Below are 22,490 nucleotides of genomic sequence, written 5' to 3' on the forward strand. Positions count from 1 at the left end.
TGTAATCTACAAGTTCAAGACAGAAGAGAAAGCTCACACATGAACATCCCAAGTGTGTGTGCATATTATGTGTAATGGGGATAAAGCATGTGGGAGTCTGAGGACTTTTTGTGTGGTTTGGGAGTTTGAATTGGAAAATGGTATGTTGGGGTGATACTGGTCTTGTGGAGTCTATTTTACAAGGACTCACAGTCCCTGGAGGTGGTGACTTATAGGCACCAGTGCTGATGGGTATAAAAGTGAGGGATTGGCTTCGCTGGGACAAAACTTATCATATTGTCTAGATCTCACTGCCACAGTTTACTGATGTATCAGCAATATCTACCCAACACAAGACTTTGGTAATGCACTACTGTTGTATCCAGCATGGGATTATTATGCAGTAGAAACACCTTTTTGCAGCCTTTGTGCAAAGTGGCCTAAGGGCTATATGGAACAGTCATTGTGCAGTGTACCTTTACCGAAGTGTCATCATAAAAGAAAGTGGGCATTTATGGTACTAGGTATGTATTACTTGCAGACAGATCTTCACAAATCCATTGAAACTGCTGGAGACTCAGCAGCTTTGCATCTGATCTATTATTCAGGACATTCTGGGATTAAAAACAATGCCAACAAAACAACAAGCAACATTAGAAAAGCTAGTTCTGGTTCAGCAAGTGCACCCCAGTCTCCCTAATCAGTTGGGCTGTCTGAGAGCCTGATCCATAGAGCCAACATAGCTTGAACTTCTGATCAGAAGAGCCTGACATTCCAATCTTGCTTCTGTTCTCAAACACAGTGATTAACTCTTTCCATTTAGTTTTCACTAACTGTAAAATGGGAATGACAGTAGTGTTTTGCTAAAGGAAGTCGTGAGATTTGATTTGTTAATGTGTTTGTGCAACTGAACTATGAATGATGGATCAAAGTTGCCAAATTAAGGGAAAGTATTACTTATTTGGAGGTCTGGCAGTAAGTAATGACTGCTGAGAGGGGAGAACAATTGAGATTCTTTGCCTATTGAAAACCACCCGATCTCCACTCTGTTTCTATCCTTCTGTCCTCAGCATCTTCGCCAGTAAATCTGCAGGGATAAAGAGCTTTTGTGTGGTGGTTCTACTTTCTTGTGGGCCCCTGCTGATGTAAATCAAACATACTGTCCTCTTGTTATCTTCGGGTTCAGAAAACCTATTTTTAATCACTTCATACAGGTATCTAATTTGAATCCGCCTGCCACGCTGCAGGACTCTTGTGCTTTTTTAATTGGCATCTTCCTCATTACGTTTGCACAACGTTGCAGAGACACTGCAGGACACTAGTAGAGACATCTGAATCACCAATCCTGTTGGGCTGGCAGCACGATGGTGTCATACACCAGGGGAGTCTAGGAGATCTGCGGATGTGGTGAAGGGGACTAAGTGGAAGCAATCAAGTTCAGACGTGTTGCTGTGAGTGTTTCTAGATCCTGCCCATACCATCTGAAAGAGAACTGCGACAGAAATTTGCCTGGGATTTGATTTTTAACACCAATACGGTGTTAAACCAGCCTGGTTTCTGAGAACAATTCCTGGGTTTCTAGTAAAGTGGAGCTCCCTGAAGGCATTGGTGGAACTGTTGTAGGGCAGGTATGGGGAGTACGTAAAAACCAGTGTGTTAATACACCCACCACAAGGCTGAGCAGGATACCCAACCAGTTCATGGAGTCAGTTCTGCTCAAATTTCTTTAAGATTTCAAAATCGGCCCTTCAGTTGCTGCTAGAAGGAAGTAGCTCTTCGTCTCGGCATGGTTATGTGATGCTGTGACTCCTTTTCCAGTTGTGGTTGCCAACTAAACTCTTATGGTGCTAGTCATCTTTTCATACTTTTGAAGGCTTTGCTAGAGGGGTTGGGGTTCCTTTGCCTCCCTGATGGCAGTTGTTGGAGAATAACTGAACTGAGGAGATAAGTTGGCAGGAAAAGAAAATCAGAGGAGTATCGTCTACTAGGCAGACCAGCATTGCCTGTTCTTGCATTCAGGATGGATAATGCAGCCTTTTACTAAGACAGCTGGGAGTTCTCTGTTTCAGCCTCTTTCTTGTGGGGTGACATAACCCAAATTCAGTATCTCTGCCACAGGAGAGGTATTCAACAGTTTGCTTGCCTGTTCTGTTGTATGGCAGCGCAGGCCACTGGAGAGAGACTTTTCATCAGTGACTGTAGTGATTTGGACAAGGGGTGATAGGTTCAAACTGAAACAGGGGAAGTTCAGGTTGGATATAAGGAAGAAGTTCTTTACTGTGAGGGTGGTGAGGCACTGGAACAGTTTGCCCAGAGAAGTGGTAAATGCTCCATCCCTGGCAGTGTTCAAGGCCAGACTGGACAGAGCCTTGGGTGACATGGTTTAGTGTGAGGTGTCCCTGCACATGGCAGGGGGTTGGAACTGGATGATCTTAAGATCCGTTCCAACCCAAACCATTCTATAGTTCTATGTGGCTGCCATGCAGCCCTTCACCACCCTTCACACAGCAGCCCTGTGTCACCTCACATGTCCAGCCGTGTGACAGAGCTGAAAGCCATCAGCAGTTACATGCCCTCTTTCCTCTTCCTTCAAGTGAACCAAGTACACAGCCATAGACCTACTCATGTAATGGAGAGGAGGAGGTGATGGCCCACAGGAATGTGGCATGAAAGAGAGCAGCCTCTCATTGAGCATTTGGAATCAAGCAAACAGGCATTTTTATGTTGGCAAACATGTTGGGATTCTCCATTAAGTTGTACCACTCAGGATTTTCTTTTTCCCCCTTTGTAAAAAAAATATTTCCTATATGCTTTAGGTAGACTGAATGATTTGTAAGACAGAGAATTGGGCCACTGGCGGTTTGGATCCATTTAGAATGACATGCAGGCAAGAGACCAGTTGGGCAGCTCACATCTTGCAGTGTTTTTCACTTGGGTCAGACAGATATTTGGATTTTATAAATATTATGGCTAATTGGATTAATTTCTGATTGAGGGCCAAAAGTAGCTCAAGTTGGAATCTACTTCATATTTCCTTTTAAACAGTCTTGAGGTTTGAAACAGTTTGGTTTTAGTTCTACAGTTCTGTGTGTACACAAACCCCACACAACTTTTGAAGGGGTGGCTTTGGGTTCCAGTTTGGGTCTGTCTCTAAGAGTTGGAGGGAATGGGGCTCAGGTTTAGAGTTCTTACTGAGATTCAGGCTTCCTCAAAATAGGAAGAAATTTGGCCTGTGATCCTGGTTCAGATACGTATATGACATTTCTGGAAAGTTACAGGAAATAAGGATTGAGATGCCTTTAAAATTAAGAGTTTTTGCATCTGGATCAATTGCAAATCTGAGTGTTTTCTAACTTAGAGGTGTTTCTGATTTAGTAGTCAGGTTTCAACCTGAATGTCTGTTAACTTTCAAAGGTTCAAGTCTGTATTTTACCCAAACTTGGTATGTTTTGAATCAGTCTTCCTATTTGTAGGTATAATGCAGGTAGGACTGAGGAATGAAAGTTAGTTTGGAGTCAGATGTTCCAGAGTACTAAGAAGTTCCTACATCCTCATTTTGGTGTAGATCTGGGGTTTAAATTTTAAATTTCAAATTCAGGGATTATTCCTATTATTTTAACTGGATAGAAGTATATAAAAACTTGTGATTTTCATCAGCTGTCTTTGATACAAGTCCCCTTGATAAAGTATTTCTATTTTTTCCCATAATATGCTCCATCATAGAACTCAGAGATGCCCGAGATAGGAAGGTGAAGCACTTCACATACTTATGGTACCATCTGCTCATGGCACTACAGTTGAGTCTCTTTTACAGATGGAAAAACTGAGGCATTGAGTGGTCAACTGGTACATACACAGTCAGATCCAGTTAACCACAGTTAGAAGGCAAGTCTTCAAATGCTCCTTCTGCTTTCCTGACCTTACATATACTCCAGTAAGGTGAATACGGTCATTAAGTCCAAAGAAACAAATATGTGATAGGGCTAAATTTTTGTAACATATATTTGGGTAACTTATAAGTTGCCTCTACATATGCCAGGGGTGTATGTAGCTATATATTACAGATGGAGTTGACTAGGTGACCTATTAGAGCTTTTTTTCTCTTTATATTTTATCCTAGGGTAAAAAATGTGTTTTGATGAAAACCACTAATGAAAATTAACCTTTTGAGAAAAAAAAAACCCAAACCCAACTTAATCCTTCTGTATTCACTGTTCATCTGGATGAAAGCGTAATGTTTACAAGTGAAATACAAAAACTTGTAGCATAACATTTATAAGTCAAATACAAAAATGTGTAGCAGCTACCAGTGAACAAAACTAATCAAATACACCAGTCACCAGGCTGGTTAATGTTATAAAGACTGTGAATCATGAATATCTAGCCAGCCTGAGGGCACAAACCCATGAATCCAGGGAGTTTACCTGTCTCCTTTAGTCAGCAGGCTGTCCCTGTTCCATAACTATGACTTTAAGCATATACTGCGTAATAATAAATGAGGTAATAAAAACGCATTTTGGGAAGCAGGATGTTCTAATGGAGCTTCAGATCAAAAGTGAGATTCATTTTACTTAATTGTAGCCACATACAAGCTAGTTACTTAGCCTAGCCAGTTGTGTGGTCTCCCTCCTCAGTGGAGAAGGCTGGGATGAATGGGCTTTGGGAGATGCCTGTCTCTCCACTGACAATAGAGGGAGCCTACACAACTGGCTTAGATAGGACACTTAACTTTTAGGTGGGTTTGAGCTGCTCCAGGCAATTCTGTGTTAAGCATCAGATGTGGGTTCTCATCTGTTTTCCCACTAATTTACAGCATAACCTTGGGAATATCACTGAACCTTCCCTCGGACCCAGTTTCTCCATCGACAGAATACCCCGTGGATAAAGTTCTCGGGAGAGCCCTTGTCCACAGGTGAAAAACAGGTGCAAAATCTTGGTTTCCTGCTCCTGCTACTTTCCCATGCCTGTAGTTGCCATTAAAATCAACAGGATTTTGGTGACAGCATAAGTTTACCTGTGACGAGTGGCAGAGCTGACTGAAAATGATTTTAGAAGCAGCATACATCTTCAGAGATGACAGAATATTGTAGAACTAAAAACCCAGCAACTGGTTATGTGTATTGATTTTCCCATCTTCACCTCCCCTTTACACCTTCCCTCTGCCCCCCCCCCAGCAAAGAAAATACTGGCAGTGGGGATAACGTTCCTCAAATCAGACCTGTATTTTAAATAACCTTGGCCTGTTTGCAACTGGGAGAATGTTTGGGTTTTTTTACTTGAGAGATTTATTTCTGTCCTTGTAACACCATGTACTATATGCATTGCACCTGTTCAGACATAAGCACAGCACATTATTATAGCTGTAGGGGTAGAAGCTTCCCAATATATGTTTTTTGAAAGGAGGGAATGCTGGGGGAGCACAGCCCTCTCTTCCCAATTGTTTACCGAGCAGTCTCTTACCAAAGACTTCTTCCTCATCAAGATCAATTTTCCCTGCTCCCCTATTGTCTGGGGAAACCTATCTTCAGGAGCGTCTTTCTTGAAAGATCTCATGACTTTAAAATCATCAGTGGGCTTTGTGTTGCCTGCCTGTCAAAAGAGATATGTTTACACCTTCCCCGCATGTGTTAAAGCTATAAGGTTACGGAGCAGAATGGCTGATACGTTTCAGCGCTTCACGCTAATATCCACGGGGGGGGGGGGGGGGGAGAGAGAGAGAAAAAAATGTATTTATGATAATGATAGGCACCGTCTGAAACAATGCATTCCAACAGCCTGTAACATAAATAAGAAAGGTGGAGCCAGGCGGCACCGAAGTGTTTATTTGCCAGCAATCCTGCTTCAGCCCCGTATTACCTTTTCTGCGCTGCCTCAGCCTGGCAGCATTGAACCTGTTGCTGCATTAGCCGAGTTGTATTTTGCTAGCGAGGGGAAGGAGGGTTGTCTGCTGTCTGGTAGGAGGGCTTTGTCTGTGTGCGCCTTTCTCTCTGCCTCTCTCCCTCCCTGTCTCTCGCACTCTCGCTCGCTCTCGCTCGCTCTCTCTCGCTCGCTCTCCCTTTCCCGTCTCTGTGGTTTGTAAGGTAGGTTGCAGTGTGTGTATATACACAACATCAAGAGCAGGAAAATGGACTCATTAGGGAGGCAGGCAGTCATTACCACTCACACTGTACTTCCAGGGAGACAGCGACTATGAGGAGACAAACTGAGGACTGGGGAACAAGGTAGGCCAGTCAACTTTTATAAAAAATGAAAGAATAAAGCCTCTACTCTCCCTAAACCCCCAGCACTTCTTTATTCCTCCCCCCCCACCCTCGGTTTTTAATGTAGAGATGTAAGTTTGCCAGACCTATTTGCTAGCTTAAAATTCGGAACATCTCTAGAAGGCCTTACCCTCTACCAATGTCCCCCCCCCCCTTCTACTTATTTCAGGGTGTGCCCCCCTATGATTCACTTTAATTACTTTTTGATTTTGATCACGAAGGAAACAAATACGTTTGTTTTCCAACACTAGTTCCAAGCAAATCAATATCTTTCACTCTTTGAAAACAGCCCTCTCCGTGTGTTTGTGGGTCTCCCTGCTTTTTCTTCTCTGTTTATGCAGTTCCATCTGTCCGTCCATATATCATGTTCTCCTTATTTACTGCTAAATGGGGGTTTATTAGTATTTGCCAATGACTTTTCACTGTAATGCCGGTGACCAGGGTTAACGGTGACTCTCGTCCTTTGTTTTATATATATGTATGTACACTGTAAGTTTAAAGTCCATGCTTGGCATACAGTAAATAAAAGCAAAAAAAAAAAAAAAAAGAGAGAGAGAAAGCAGGTTCCACTGCTCCTGACAGGCTTTTTATTCGGAGCTTTTGCTGTTTGTCTGTTTTGCCGTGGGGGCGGAGGGGGTTAATTTTGGTTATTGCACACTGGACTTTTTCCTCCTGGATATTTTTAACGTCTATTTTTCATTATTAGTATTTTTCCAGTTTCCTTTGACTAGGAAGAAAGGGGACGAATATTCCAACTTTTACGGTGCTGATCTCATGTACCATTATGGAGGGATCACTGGGTTAATAAGAATTCAAACTTTCTAAGAGGGAGTTTGTATCCTTGGCTGCCCCCCACCCTCCCACTTTATGCATGGTTATGCTGTGTTTCCGTGTGTGCTGCTGGGGAAGGGAGGGGGGAAGGGAATAGATATTTTTTACAGTGGTGGCAAATTATGAAATCTATCGAGCCATTTTGTCCAGAAATAGTAACTATTTATTTACCATTTTTTATTCCACAAATATGCTGCTTATTTGTAATGTCAAACATAGAAGCTTTTCCCTGAATTAATCTTTTTTTTTTCTTTTTTTTCCCCCTCTTTTCTTTCTTTCTTTCTTTCTTTTTTTCTGGGGAGGGATTTGTGATGCATTTCATAGCCCATTTAGCATTGTCGAGTTTTTGGAGCCCAGATTTATCATGGGTTCTAAAGGCTGCTTAAATTGATCCATTTGAAATGGTCTTTTTATCTGAGCTCCTGTCATTTCTGTTGGAGAGTAAAACTGCTACTCTGCTGGTAACAAAAAGGTGGGGGGGGGGGGGGAGAAGAGAAGAGAGAGAGTGGAAGTGAGTTACATAAAATGTACTGGAGAATCGTAAGTAATTATATAAAATGGACGCTGATCAGTGGAGATCTCTCAACAATAACAATCACCTTTTTTAATAGAAAATTATTTATTTAATAGCAAGAGGCAGACTTCTTAAAAACATGCATTAGGCCTTCCTCTTAGCACAAAGAAGTCCATAATGCAATATTCCCAACCCACCTGGGACTGCCTAGGAGATTCTCCAAAACCTTCAAATCCTTTGAAATGGTTCTTAAAAATCCATTATTTTCCAGCCAGAGAGAACTTTTGCTGCCAACAGGTTTATTTTTTTGCGAGCTGTTGTTTGGGGCTTTATTTAACTGTCCTTTAACTTGCGACTCCCCAGTTCCGACAGAAGTGCCTCCTCACTGAACAAACTAAGTTAATTGAAATCCAAAGCAACAGATCTATTCACTGGCATGACAACTGCAGAAACTACTTGCTCCATTTTATTAGCAGCTTTATTTCCAGAACCTGAGCGAAACTTTTCAAGGTTTTCTGTATCAGCGTGCCAAGAATTGGTGGCTCAGCTCGTAGCTGGGGAATGACAGTCATTGCTTCCTTTCTTTTTTAACCCCCCCCTCCTCCTTTTTATTCAGGCTTCTAATTAATATTTTGTGGATAGACTTTAAACGTGTTTATTGCTTCAGATGACCTGCTAACTTGTAGCAAGGTATTTCTTCCCCTCCTAAAGTTCGAATCTCAAGCTCTGAAACTGAGATTTGGATATAGGGGGAATGCTGAAGTTATGCCCATAGGGGTCCTTGAGGTGGACTCACTGATGCCTCTGGGTGGTGGTCAGCCTGGAGTGATGGAGCTGGAGCATTAGCAGCATCCCTGTCATGGAGAGAGGGTGGGTTTTCAGGCACCTGTCAGTTTCTCCTGAATCAGTGCAGGTGTATGTTCTTCAACAGCCCGGGGTTTTTATGGGGAAGCACATGGACCTGTCCTCAGGATTCTCCTGCAGAGAAGCCTCATCTTAAGCTTTTTGAAAAACTTTAGAAACAACTACAAGGTACATCTTGATTTTATGAAAACCCCAGGCAGGAAGAATTTGAGCAGAGAAAAAAGTCGGAGGAGGAGAAACGCTTTTCATGAGCCAGTAGGATCTTTATTTTTAATCTTAAAAAACTTTTTCACTTGGAGAATTTTATTTTTCTTCCAACCCCAAGTATATTCTAAAGAAAAGAAATTAAATCTTAGCCCTTTCAATAGCACAAAGTCCGTTTGCAATCGGGACACAGCAGCAAAGGGTAAAGTATGCCTAAGGAAACTTAAACCCAGCATCTGATGCTGTAGCTGGAACTCGGGGAGTGCCAAACCTGTTGGCCTGGGGTAGGAGCGGCGTGTGCGGGGTGCTCCGGGTTCCCTGCTCCCAGCGCCGGCAGCGGAACGGAGCGGAGCAGAGCAGAGCAGAGCTCACGGTGGTGATTGGGTCACAGTGTGCTTTATTTTAGCGTTGGAGCAGACAGTTATCTAACACACCCACATGAGGAAGTGCTCTGGAGCAGTTATTTCATGCTTTGCCATGCCCTGTAGCTAGAGTAATTTTGGGCTGAATGGCGTGTGTATATGTCTCTTTCACTCCTGTGAGACGAAAAGCAACGCTGTTGGGGTTGATTTTGTGTATGTTTTTGTGTTGTGTGTTGGGTGGTTTTTTTGGTTTTTTTTTTTTTTTTTAACAGGACAAAAAATGGGATATAAGACAGTGAAATCCAAATACCAAACAAATACCAAGGCGAATTAATTTTAATAGTAGAGGATTTTGCTTTTCTCTTAAAGAAGGGGAAAAAATATCAATCTTGTTTATTTTGATAAAGACAGTCGTAGCAATTTCCTGAGTTGGCTATATCATTATTGCAAATATTACTCACAGTTTTCCTATTTTCACATTTTCTTCATAGGCCCAGCTTATTCATAAGGGAAAACAGCTGCAGAATATTAAAAAAGAATGTAATATTATTTAGATAAAACTTTGATGTAAATAGGGAGCAGTGTCCCCTGCGAGAGAATTCTGCAGGATGGCTTACAAATCCTATACAAGAGAGATTACAGTCTTAGATAAATTGTTATTTAAATCATTTCAAGAAAACCCTGCTCGTTTTTGGGGACCAGATGAGGTTTGAAGCAGAAGGATTTGAATAGGAGTTCTGTTTGGAAATTGGTGGCATGCTGTGGCCTCAGAGGTTTCAGTTGGTTTCACTCCTGTTCTCTTTTCCTAGGACTTTTTTTACACTGTGATCCGTACAGTGAAGAGTTTTACTGAGGGAGATTCTTAAATGTTAATGGAAAATTAAACACTGAAATTTAACTTCAAGTTACTTAGATTTTTTTTTTAAGCAAAACTTTTAGAAAATCCTAATCCTTTATAAATGTTTTTCTTTTTATTTCTTTTAATGAAACAATGCACTGGAGAGGGTCACTTTTAAAGAATAACTTGTTCCCTCTGTAGGGTCTGCAGCTGAAACCGTGCTGCAGAGGGAAAATGATGGCAAATTAGAGTGAAACTGACTTCACTGATCCTGTTGGTTTGGTTTAAGAAAATGCAGAAAGTGACCAAACAACATCAACTGTGAAAAATACCTTGGATTTTTAATAATCTCTATGTGCCAATAATTCAGGTTTCTCTTGGTAAAGAGTAGCGTTTGACTGGGCACCAGATTTTGAGATACTTCTGTGCTATCTGTACAGCTTTAACTTGAGGAGATTTTCGCAGATGCATCAAACTTTCAGGAAGGAGGGAATAAAGGCAAAAGCTTTTGTCCAGGATCTCTTTTTGCTTTGATGGTGTTGCCTATATTCCTGCTTATTTTTTATCTTAATATTTAGCTCTAACAGCACCGACCCAGTTCTCTAACAGGAAACTGGCATGTCAGAATGGTTGCTGCCTGTGTTTCATGTCTTCATACACTTTTATACTTAATCCTTCAGTGCCATCGTGTACTGTGACGGCATTTTGACCGCCCGGTGCTGGAGTGAGTCCTGTTTGCAGATAGGTCTTGTTAAATGGTCGCTGGAAGCACAGGGACCTGTGCCACCTCCTTCCTCCAGGTTTGCAAGAAGAAGTTTGGCTTTTATCGCGTGCGGTGAAGACTGCGTATCTTGAAGTAGTTAAAATATGGGAGTGGGAAATGGGGGTAATGGGGAAAAGCTGTCTTTAAAGGGGGAAAAATACTGTTCCTCTTAGAGCTGGGGTTTGGCTTTGGTTAGATGAGCCAGGAGGGTCCCAGCCTGTTTCTGATGGGGCAGATGTTCACCTCGCAGAGAAGTGAGTCTCCGACTGAGTTGGCACTAGGTGGCACTATGGGAAGAAAGGCCATGGACTATGTGAGCACAAAGGCTGAAATCCTTTCATGCCAAGAAGTGGGCTCTTCCCACCAGCCACAGGCTGCCCCATGGCACGTCTGCAGCCTGTGCTTTTTGTTATCAGGGCTTGTTCTTCAACTGCTTTTATGAATGATAGGTATCCCAACAAACCAATCCTACCCAATGCAAACACTGGCAGCGTCTTTAGGACTGTGTTCTTCAGTGCCTCATGTCATAATCCTTTCCTTGTGCTTTCCTAAAGTGGGGGGGACACAGACCCCTAGCTAACATTTTATGTCCAGTTTGTGCAAGACAGTCCAAAGGCTGAACCAAAACCCATATGGTCTTCCTGAATGTTTGAGCTACTATCAAACTGGTGGTTATACAAGTCCGTATTAAAACCAGTTGGCGATGAAGAGGAAAACAAACCTGAACAGGCAATGCCTCTGACCCTCTGTAGAGCACCTGTGGGAAAGCTCCTGCAGGACAGAAGTGGTGCCATGCTGTGAGTTACACCTATAGATGACCCATTAATGTTACACTTCCGTAGTAAATTGATCTTGGGATTGTGGTAGAGCTAAAAATGCAGGCAAGTAGAGTGTGCCATTTGATTCTAAGGTAAATACAGCATGGAAATTACTGTATGGACCCCCCCCCCCCCCCCCCCCCAACTAAAAGACAATCTTTCTAATATCCTGGTTCTAAAATCATTAGTAGCTGGAAGTGTGATCAGTCCCTTGAGGATACGAAAGTAGGACTGGGAAAGTTGCCTTATGGACTTCAGAATTGTCCTTTCAACCGACTGAAAGTTAATTATTGATTTCTCTTTCCTCCCTAGAGATCCATATGCCTTTCTTTCTGGCTAGAAAGTTAGTGGTCACAGTGCAGGAATTTGTGAGCAGTCAGCGTGTGGCAACGCAAGAGTTCGTGGGCAGGATGTCAGGAATGGGTAAGATGGAGGTTGATATGGGGAGAGAGTGGAGAAAGCTTAACTAGGTAAAAGGCTTAATGTCCACTATCGTTTTATGCGGGCTGGACGTGGAGCCTGTTATTCTCCATGGCTTTGGCTCCTAAACTCCTCGCAGTCTTATAGCTCAGTGAGTCACGGACGTTAGTGACAGAGAGGAATGCTGAGAATAAAAACAAAACAACAACAAAAAAACCCAACCCCAAAAGCTCATTGTTTAGGCACAAACACCAGAAAACCATGTTTAATTGCTAATGTGCTCCCTCTGCTGGCTCCCGAAAACTGGCAAGTGCTATTCCCGGGAGACCGGGCCACACCCTCTGGGACACGGCCTTGCGAGAACTGTGTCTAAATGAGTGGCTTCGAGCTCCCTTGCAGCCGGCGGTATTACCAGCAAAGGAACTCTCCCGACGAAGTATGTTAAAGCCTTATATACCGGGCATGGCTGCTGAGAAAGGTCATGAAACGTCCGATCCTGCAGTTCAGCCTTTTTTGCTTTGTTTCCAGTCTTACTTATATTTGATAGGTGCTGCTTTTTCCATCATTTCCCAAAGTTTGTGTTTCCCGTTTTGCTGCTGCTTCTAGGATTTTTAAACTGAAAGAGTTTGACTAATGTTCTCATTGGTGCTTTTAGTTTCGATTCTAGTGCATCTGAAGAAGCCACAGTAGTAGCCTAGGCTTTGGCAGCTTCCAATTCTTTCTGTCACTGTCAGTTAAATCTGCTTGTCAGCTTTATACTGTTGTGCCCACTTCATCCTGTCCTTTGGCTTGAATACCGGCTGTTTTTTCAGGATACTCTTGAACATCCTTCCTCGCTGGGATGAGTCTGTATTTCTTTTCCAAACATAGACTGAATCGTTCAATATGTTCCCTACACAGCACATTTCTCCAATAGAGAAGTTTTTAAAATCCAGTGTTTTTTACTTTCATGCTATGAAAAATGTCTAAGTCCTGGGTGAGACTGAGTATTGCATTAAAAAAACCCTGAAGAAATCTGTATTAATTCCCGTAGAATATGTGGAATGTGTGGAAGATTTCTGACATAGTAATTATATAATGAAAGATTGTCCTGTATTTCCCATATTTTCCACCTACGTGGACTGTCATGATAAAGAGTCTTGTCTCACAGCCGTTGACACATCAGTGGGAATCAGCTGTGCAGAAGCTGTTGCAGGACTGGGCTCAAGTTTTCCGAGTAGTGAAAAGTTTCCTTCCTGCAAGTCTCGTGCTTCCCATCGAGGTGGCTGCTTATTAAATCTTTATCCAGGAGGGACAATAAACCAAACAGCCTGGTGGGTAGCTAATTGGCTGGAGTGACTCAAGCCACATATAAATCTCATTTGTACTCAGTACATTGACTCTCTCTGGCCTCATCGCTCTCTCTCGCGTCCGTTCATTTTGAGATGGAAGGCAAAGAAAATAATCCCTGGTTCTTCTCTCTCAAAGTCTCAGAGGATGCTCGTAGGACGATTCTCCATTATTTCACTTTCATGGGCCCCGCAGTTTAGGAACCCTGAAAAATAGCAGAGGGAACTGGGCCTCGTGTGGGCAGTCACAGCAGAGACATCAAGAAACCAGTGCAGCACTGAGACCACATCACCCTCCTGTCACCAGGTCCCTGGATGTGAGGAGTTGTAGCAGGGTTTGGTATCTCGATGATAGGTTGCCCTCCTGCTGTACCTGCTTTGGGCATCAATAGCAAATTCAGTGCCTGGGGCTACCAATCTGGCATCTTTTGCCAGTGCTAAACTAATACAAGTGATGAAAAGTGACACGAGTTCCCTGTCCCAGCTCATGTGTGGACCGTTGGAAGTCCAAGCCATGTTTTGTAATTTCCAGCATTTCATAAAAATGCTGCTTTTATTTTGCTCCGCAAGCCACGGTCAAGTTTTAAAAGCTCCAAAGCTTGCTCCCATTAGATAGAAAAAGTGTGGGTTTAAGATAGTGACATTTCCTAAACGAGCCGGTTCCTCCTGAGCTGTACCAGCTTCAAATCATTTATTCACTAAGTCAGTCAGGCTCAGCCTGAAACATTTCACTGCTGTGAAAGCAGCTGCTCCTGAACGAGGTTAAAAGCCAGTTGTGCTCAGTGTTTTTCCCTGGTGCTGGGCATTTCTGGATTCTGGAGTGAACTTTCTGCTAATCTCTGAGTCCGTTTTTACAGGGAACCAGATCCAATTCAAAGCCTTTCTTAATGTTTTTTTTTCTTTTTTAAACAAATTTAGTGTTTTTTTTTTTTTGTGTGTTTATTTATTTATTTTATTTTGCTTTGGGTTTTTTTTTTTGTTTTTTTTTTTGGGGAGGGGATTGCTGTTTTTTTTTTTTTTTCTTTAACCTGTGTACAGAGATCTTCAATACTTTCTGTCAGCACAAAGCTGTGGTGAAGTATCAGAAGCTGCAATCAGATTGCAGTGCAGTCACTGCCGTGATATATGCAAATACATAGGTACGGTAAAGGTTACCCCACTTACTAGGGAAACAGGATTCATAGTTTTTTCCTAGTTTTCTATGTAACTTTCAACAAGTCACTTCATTTCTCAGTGTCTCAGTTACTAGTCTTCAGGATAGGGATAATGATGTTTATCGTTTTCTGAGAGCTGCTGGGAGAGCATCAGTTATAGCTGTATCAGCGAATTTTATCTTCTCCTCTCAAATCTGTGCCTTGTTATCACCCTAAAAGTGCATTGGAACCTCTCCTTTACTCTGAAGGGTTTGCTTTAGCCTTCAGTGAAGTTTTTGAATACATGTGCTCTTTATCTGGCAATCATGATAGAGCTGACACCTGAGCCTTGGGTTTGGTTGTGGTTTTTGTTTTGCTTTGTTTTTTAAAGGAAGTTTTCCCCTTACAGAGATTAAGAGGTAGCATTTACTTAGGTAGTTCAGATGGTGGTAACTGTCCTGCCATTATCATGCAGGCTGTATTATGCTGGTGTATTTTGCATATGTTTTGAGCTACGTGTTTTCACTGCATTCAGCCTTGAGGCTGTCTTGACCAAACTGCTTTTAATAACCGAGTTAGCTCACTTAAAGCTCTCTCTGTGGTGGGGTGAGAGAGCTCTCTTGTCTAGATCACATCCGTGTGCAGTCCCATGATAATTTAATCTGCTATCAAAATTAATTTACTTTTCATTCCACATCTTTTTAGGTGAAAAAGAAAAAGGGGAAAGCAGAAAGGAAACGAGCTAAAATGAACTTTTCTGGAGTTTCCTGGTTAAGACTGGTTTGCAGGAGCACAGTTTAGTTGACTGTAAGCTGTTTCAAAAAGTTATGAAAATCCGGAGTAATGTTACTATGGAACATTGGCTTCAATGTGGTAGAAGTGGTACAAATGGAGCATTGAGGAGGGAGGTTTGGGAAGAATGCGAGCAGCTAAACAAAATAAAAGCTGAGACGCAGGCAGGGGGCAGAGCTGTTCAAAGAAAATGAGGACAAAAAGTCTGAACTTCGTGCGAAAAGAGGGGCTAACTTGGTCCCACTGCCGGGAGAGGGAGAACATTTTAGCAGCAGGATCCTGTACGTGTAGGACCCGAGTGGGGTGGGAGGAGGCCACAGCCCTTTCCTTTTCCCTCAGGAGCAGTGAGCTGGAATAATCATCATGCAATCATCGTCTTGAGAGGACTGTGCTCTTGGGATAAGGAGTTCCACGTGGAATTTCTGAATGTCTGTGTCTTGGCTAAGATGTTCATGGGCCATTCTTTTGCCCTAAGTTACGTTTGTTATAAAAGTTGGCCAATTCCATGAAATCGGGAAGAATCAACATTGAACCGAGAGCCGAATTTAGCTTTGTATTTCCAGCCTAATGGCTGCAGCTGGCATACGTCTGAAGCAGTAAAAGATGACGCATGGTACTCCACAAGTGATGTGTGAGAAGACCATTTTCTTTAGGACAGTGCTGCTGAATTTGACCTCATTTTTACTGTCTCCCTTGTGGCAGCATACATAGGTACGGGAATATGATTCTTAGCAGATCTCTCCTTGAAATCGTTGATTATGGAGCTGATGGAAAAGGTTGCTTTTAGGTAGGAAGTAGTGGTGATTATTCTCGTAATGCCCAGGCAAAGCCTGCAAAGAATTTAACATCCAAAAAGATGCCTTTGTTGTTGTTGTTGTTGCTGCTCATCTGCAAATGTTTAATCCTGAGACCTTGTGAGATTCTTTTTTGTTCTTGCTGGTTTTGTTCTGTGTTGTTTTGCTTTCTTCTCATTAGCCAAAAAAGAAAGGTGCCAGTTCTAAATCTTTGCTAGGCTTTCTTAGATAAAGGAGTGACACATGTACTTCAAAACAGGGAGCAGTTATCAGCTGAGTTCAGCTGGAGAAGGGAATGCTCACAAAAGGTTCCAGGACAGTTTAGCCAGAGATAGCTGCTGATAGGAATAAATAGCACTTTGCATTTCTGAAGAAACTTGTTCAAATATCTTTTAGTGTTTAACCAAAGCAGTTAATTTAGTTTTGCTTAACTCCAGTAGCTGAATCAACATTATTATTGCCATTTTTTAATCAGGAACTATCGAGGCACAGAGAGAAAAAGGAAGTGGTGCCTTTCTTTCTTCCTTCCTCAGTGTACTGTACATGCAGATGGGACTTGGGAAAGTAAAGACCATGTTCATGGACAAAGGAAGCTCAGATGATTCTTGGCAACATTAAAGACAGGCTTTTTTTTTCTTTATATCATTGTGGTGTCATAACACATATGCAACTTCTTTGCCATTAAAGTCTTATTTCTGCCTTGAGAATGAGATACAAAGACTCTACAGTAACTGAAAATTGAGGCCAAATTTGGCATACCAACATGTCAATAAAGTCTTATTTTTAATAGGAAAACTGAAAAAAAAAGAAATTGTTTTGGTGAGGTTTTGGGGTTATTATTTATAATTCCTCTTTTAATTCACTTAATATAACTTCAAAGACCTGTAGGCAACAATTGCCTTCCCCCCCCCAACTGGATTTCTCACAGCTGCATCTGAACTCCACTGTTAGCTTTGTCCAAGAAGCAGATGTTTGAAAACAGGACCAGTCTGTCACCTCTTTTTGAGCAGTAATAATCATAGGGGAAGATTATACCTGGCTGAAATACATAGTGGTGTTGCTTGCTTCACAAAATAGTCATCAAAAGAAGACTGAAGCTCCCTATCACATGTAAAGACAAATAGTTACCTTGTTCTGGACTTGTATGTATAACTGCTTGTATGTGCAACTGCTATTAACCTTTATGAGAGCTGCAATATGTAAAGGAGAAAATAGCCCCTGAAGGGTTCTTTGGACACAAGTATTTAAAGGCTGTTGTTACTTGTCTGTTTAAACTGTCAGTGGAGACAAAGCACATGCAAGTAATAATGAGAGCTTGCAAGTACTGGATTTGGGCAGAGCACAGATGTATTGCTGCTGAGGCATCTGTTGGAGAACGAGCAATAGGAGGAACTGAATTGTTTGTACATTCGACCTCAAAGCTGTCCAGTAAATAGGTGCATTTAGCTTTTTGTTACTTGAGAATGAGATTCAGGTCTCAATTCTTGAAAACTTGCAAACAAGTTTTGGGCTTGTACTGCTTTCTAATATCTTTTCACTTCCCAGGAGCCAGTTTTAATGTCTGTTGATGCTTAGAAGACCAGATTGGAAGGACAGCAACAGAAAGCCAGCACAATTAATACTTTCTTCTTTGAGAGCCAAATTCATCTAGTGTAGTATGTTTACGAAAGAAAAGACTGGAATGTGCAATAAAGTTTCCCCTTTATCAGAGACATATGGACTCACCATTGTTGGATATATTTGTGAGATGCTGTAACAGAGAGCACTTCTCAGGCATGTCTCACATTTCAAGGATCGAAGGGCAAACTGGATGAATGTCCCTTCTAGGAAATGGATGAACCAGCTTTTTCATGTGCAATCTCCAATTTCGATAATCCCCGAGAAGCTTATAAAAGCCAGGATGGAGCCAGTAAAACCTCATTTTATTAACCTCCAAAAGGACACAGTGGGGTTTGGATTGCAAGGCTGGTCTAGATGCCAAGTGCACCTCTGAAGTACTCTTGTACTGTCTTAGCCTGCTGTAACTTTCCTTAGACACAGTACAATAAGGTTCCTGGAGTAGATGAATACAGTACATGAAGGGAACAGGTTTACTGGGAGAATTCCCACCTGAGAAAGGCAAGTCAAGCTGCTTTGTACAGGAAAGCTGCTAAATGTCTTTTCCCCCTCCGCACCCCCTAAGTAGAGATTTTTTTCCTGTTCCTCTTTCACATGCGCAGTGATCTGTTCTGTAGCTTGAACGGTCTCTAAGATTTGTTAGTCTCTACTGATAAGCACTGGTCTTATGCAAGATCCTCAAGTCAATTGTATTTGACTCCTCTCACTTTTTAGTATCCACTTTGCATGCTAAACTCAGACATAAGGGAAGTTCTACCGAGGTTCCCTGTTGCACAGTTGCCTCCATATGCTGTAGTGCTAATAAAACTGGGGGCTTTTTTTTTTCCCATTAAGTATCTCCAGTGTTACGCATTTACTTAAATAAATGAGCTTCTGCTTTTGTTTTTTAATTTACTGGGGTACAACTTTTGCTATATAAAATTAGGATGCATGGAGTCTTGAGAACTCCGAAAGAGTGTATCCTTTATAAGACCCACCATTTTTCCTTCTGCATATATATATATGGCTTTTGGGGAAAGATGATTAAAGACTCAGCAGCTGCATAGGCATTAAGTCAGTAAATCTAATGGATGCTTATTCCTTACCAGTTGCATTGAACTCATGTCTTTGTGGCCCTTCCTTTGGTTTTGATGAGAATCGCTGATGGGTTTAGGGGGAGATTCTCCATGGCCCTCATATTTGAGTACGTTTTAGGTGTGCCTAGAGATCAGTGAGGTGGGAACACAGCAGGGAGCTTGGAATCTGAAGAATAACACATGGGATTTCTCCAGGCTTCCTGAGAAGCCTGGGTAAATGAGCTAAACTTCTGTCTGAGCCCACCAGCACTGGTGAGGTTCCTTTCGTTGGCAGTGAGCATCTCGATTCTGCTCAAAACATTTCTCTGGGGAAACTGTAGAAGGAAGTAATTCTGCATGATTCAAGAGGGACTTTAATGGTCTATGCTCTATATTTTAGGAAATACACAGGCAAGAGTCTACTTTGGCATTGTCAAGCTTCAAATCTTTATTGGTCTTTGCTTACTTTATAAGGCTTTTATTTTTCTCTGTCTTCACTCTCAAAGGCTGTATATTTAACAGAAGAAGCATGGTAAGATGATGGTCAGTTTGCTTACTTATTTTCTGCCTGAACAGGTCATGTACCTTGCTTCTGCTCCTTGTGGCAGAAAGGGCCACAGCTCCTTCTCTGCAGTGGGACCAGATGTGCTGTGTGTGCACAGTAAAACTGAGCCAGGCAGAATTTGTTCAGGGTGCACCAAACTTAATGCTCGTGTGCAGTATAATTGTACTAATACCCATGCCCAGGAGCTCCAAAGCTTCCTAGAACCACGGGATTTACTGTGAATGCGCCATAACTAATTTGGATGTTTGAAGTCCACCAGGTAAAAGATAAATCTTATATCCTTGTCGGTGGAAGCTTTAGTTCCAGTCGAAGGTTCCAGTTTGTTCTCAGAGCTGCAGACATACCCTAAAGTTGCTTTGACGGCATTCATGGTTGTTCTCTCAGCAGCTGTGCTGGGCTTGTGTGGTAGTAGATCCTCCTGAATGAGCATCATCAGGAGAAGGTTGTGAGATAAACAGAAGTCAAGTATCCAGACTACAGTCCTAAAACACTGAATTTTTTCATTTTCTTTTAAATTCAGGCACCTTAATGACCTTAGATATGGCATATGTAAGAAGAGAAGATGTGAGAAATGTAAATAAGAGGACCTAAGAAGGTCTGCTGCAGACCTTCTTACTTACCTGGGTGCTTCAGCTTCACCTCTCTGCTCTTCTGTTCCCTAGCAGTAAAATGGAGTGATGAGAGTAACTTCTGCATGCCTTGAAGCTTAATGAACGTTCTGTGAAACACTCAGAAAACTTGAGGTGAAAAAGGCTGGAGTTGAAACAGCAATTATTGCCACATTTACCTTCTCTTGGTCTGCGAGGAGTGAGCAGAAGACACTTGTGTTACCATGAGACATGAAGATGTGTTAATAAGGTATCCTTTCATGCCATCTGGAAATTTCTCCGGAAAACTGTCATCTGAAGTTTTAGTCCTTTCCCTCCTCACAGTGTTTTGCCTGATCATGTAATCAGTGGAAGAATACAGAAGCGAAACAAAAGGTAGTAGTGCTGAACGGCACATTTTGACGCTTCTAAACCTTGTAGCCTGCTGCTGTCTGTAGAAGTTTCATTCCAGTTGAGGGTTGCAGTTTGTTCTCAGAGTTTCAGAGGATGAGCAGAGGTGGGTATTTGGATGGAGAGGAAAATGGCCAGCAAGTGTCCACCTGTGTTCTGCAAAGGACTGCAAGGTTTGCCCTTGGGAGGCTAATCCCCTGGTGATGGAGAAACATAGCTTTGGCATGATGGGGGATGCTTACGTGTTGTTTATATCTTAAACCCTGGGAAAGAGAATGTTCAGGAGGATGGGATTCAGAAGCAGAATCTAAATTAGATGGAAACAAAGGATGAAAAGGAGGAGGAAGGTGCAGTTCAGCAGCAGTGTCTGGATGCCTGTGCTTATTCTGGAGTTTGTGGTGAAGCCGAGTCTCACCCAGCAGCGGTGCTGCATGTGGTGTGCCCAGCGTAAATGCAATCCATAAACAGTTCTGTGGGAAGTCAGGATTTTGCTTGTGAAGCTGGACCTATTGTGACTCTTTGCTCTGCCATTTCTTCCCTTACCTTATTGGTGGGCTAAAGTTGATATTGCATAGCCCAAATTCACATAGATGAATATGCTTTCATCTCTTTCTCTGTTGCTTTGTTTATCTGTCTCTGTCTATCTCTCTGTGCGCCTGCTGCTTGTCTGCCTGCCAGTTTTTTCTTTGTCTCTATCACTTCATCATTGAACCCATCTGTGTAGAAAATGGGATATTTGGCTGTCTTGTATTTTATTTTTTTAATTTTTTCTTTTATTTTTTTATTTGTGTCATTTTGTTCCCTCAGACTTCCGAGGATAAAAGTCGCACTCCTGGGGGTGCCAGGCATTTCAGATCTTGCATTTAGGAGGAGCCGTGATGCTTTCTGCGTCTGTTTGTCTGTCCATCTGTCTGCTGGTCTATAATAAGCTGTGCAGCGAGACAGCAGCTTACTATCTGTGTGTGTGAAATTAGCTAATTGGTGTTAGCAGCAATATTTTCACATGTTTTATAAGCAAAGTGCAGCAAGGTATATAAATGTAGATATGATCCAGAGACACACACATACACACACACGCGCGCGCGCGCACGCAAGCCTGTCGCTGCTCATGCATAGACGCTCAGAAGTAATTAATGTTAATAAGATTTTAATGTGCTTGTGAGATCATAATGAGGAGAAATGAATGCTCTGATTAGAAAAAGGTAACTGCGTGTGTGTGTTTTGGCTTCGAACAAGATTTCCCCTCTTTTTTTATAAATCACAATTTCAGAACTTGTTTGTGATTGCATCAATCGGGTTTTATTTTCAAATTAGAGGTCTGTTTAGCCATTTGAATGATTAGCCAAATAAATGGGTGAAATCCTGATCATAAGGAGCAGCGCAGATCTATTTTTTTTCCCCTCTTAGAAAGCAATGCTGCTCTGTGACAGGGCTGGGCAGCCTCATCCTTCTAGCATTACATATTTTTGATGCTGCTTTTAAAGCCTCATCAGAAACTGCTCTCAGAGACAGGGCTCATTTTTTACAAATAGAGATGTTTATCTATAGGTGTCTGCTGTGCATAATCAACCGCTGAAACTATTGTGCCAAGGCAAATTCCTGTTCATCAGTAATGATGAATCCTCAGAGTCCAGATGATCACACGATACCTTGATAATGTTTTGAAATAATTAGTTTAAGAAAGCAGAGCTGTACACATGTATTTTTTCTTTTGAATCAGTCGGTTTCCAAGACAGAGCAATTGGAAAGCATTGCCATGAAATATTTTACAAGCTATGGTGTTTTATCATCCTGGATGCTATGTAGTCACCAGACCCCAGGCTGGCTAAGATCCAGCTGGACAGTAGGGGTCCTTGTCTCCAGCAAATCAGTGACAGTGTTGTCCAGTGGGCTTTACTTTCATTTGCATACTTGTTATTTTGAGTAACAAAATGTATCAAAAGATTAAAAAGTTCTTGTTTGATCGTGCTATACAAGTCACTGTGGGATTGGGTTATTTTATTTTTTATTGACACTGAGAGGTTAAATATTTTGGTTTAAAACCACCTAGAATTAAAAATGGGGGCTTTGATAGTCCCTGCTTCAATGCATCCCCTGTTGCATCCTACCTACTTCTTTATTTTAGTGGCCCCTGGTCTGAGTGGTGTTCCAGAGTGTTAGATCTCTGTTTGAATTCATGGAATATGGTTCATTTCCAGAAAGTGCTGAGGTACCACGACAGTGGTTGCGATGAGAAATGTTAGAGCATGGTGATAAGATCATAATTTCCAAGTTGTGCTGAACGAAAACCGGTGCCCGTAGATACAGCTTTGACACAATTTGAAGTCTCTAAAGATGATGATGTGACAGTTTGTT

At 41.9% G+C, this 22,490-nt stretch overlaps 1 protein-coding gene across 16 annotated transcripts in view; it reads left to right on the top strand.

Moving 5' to 3' along the window:
• ZBTB20 (zinc finger and BTB domain containing 20) overlaps nucleotides 1–22,490 on the top strand; it is a 490,951-nt gene that overhangs the window by 22,508 nt on the left and 445,953 nt on the right. For 3 of the 16 annotated variants that reach the window (XR_010612124.1, XR_010612125.1, XR_010612126.1), the window contains exons 1-2: nucleotides 5,890–6,200; nucleotides 11,746–11,856. The exons of 1 other annotated variant lie outside the window; for it this stretch is intronic. The gene's annotated coding sequence lies outside the window, so the exon portion shown is untranslated. Of the gene's footprint in view, nucleotides 1–5,877; nucleotides 6,201–11,745; nucleotides 11,857–22,490 lie in introns of those variants that run through there. 12 more of the 16 variants (XR_010612128.1, XR_010612123.1, XR_010612129.1 and 9 more) reach the window with 9 other exon arrangements.

Source organism: Lathamus discolor, chromosome 4 (assembly GCF_037157495.1).
Source record: "Lathamus discolor isolate bLatDis1 chromosome 4, bLatDis1.hap1, whole genome shotgun sequence".
In the NCBI taxonomy this organism is placed as follows: Eukaryota; Metazoa; Chordata; class Aves; order Psittaciformes; family Psittacidae; genus Lathamus; species Lathamus discolor.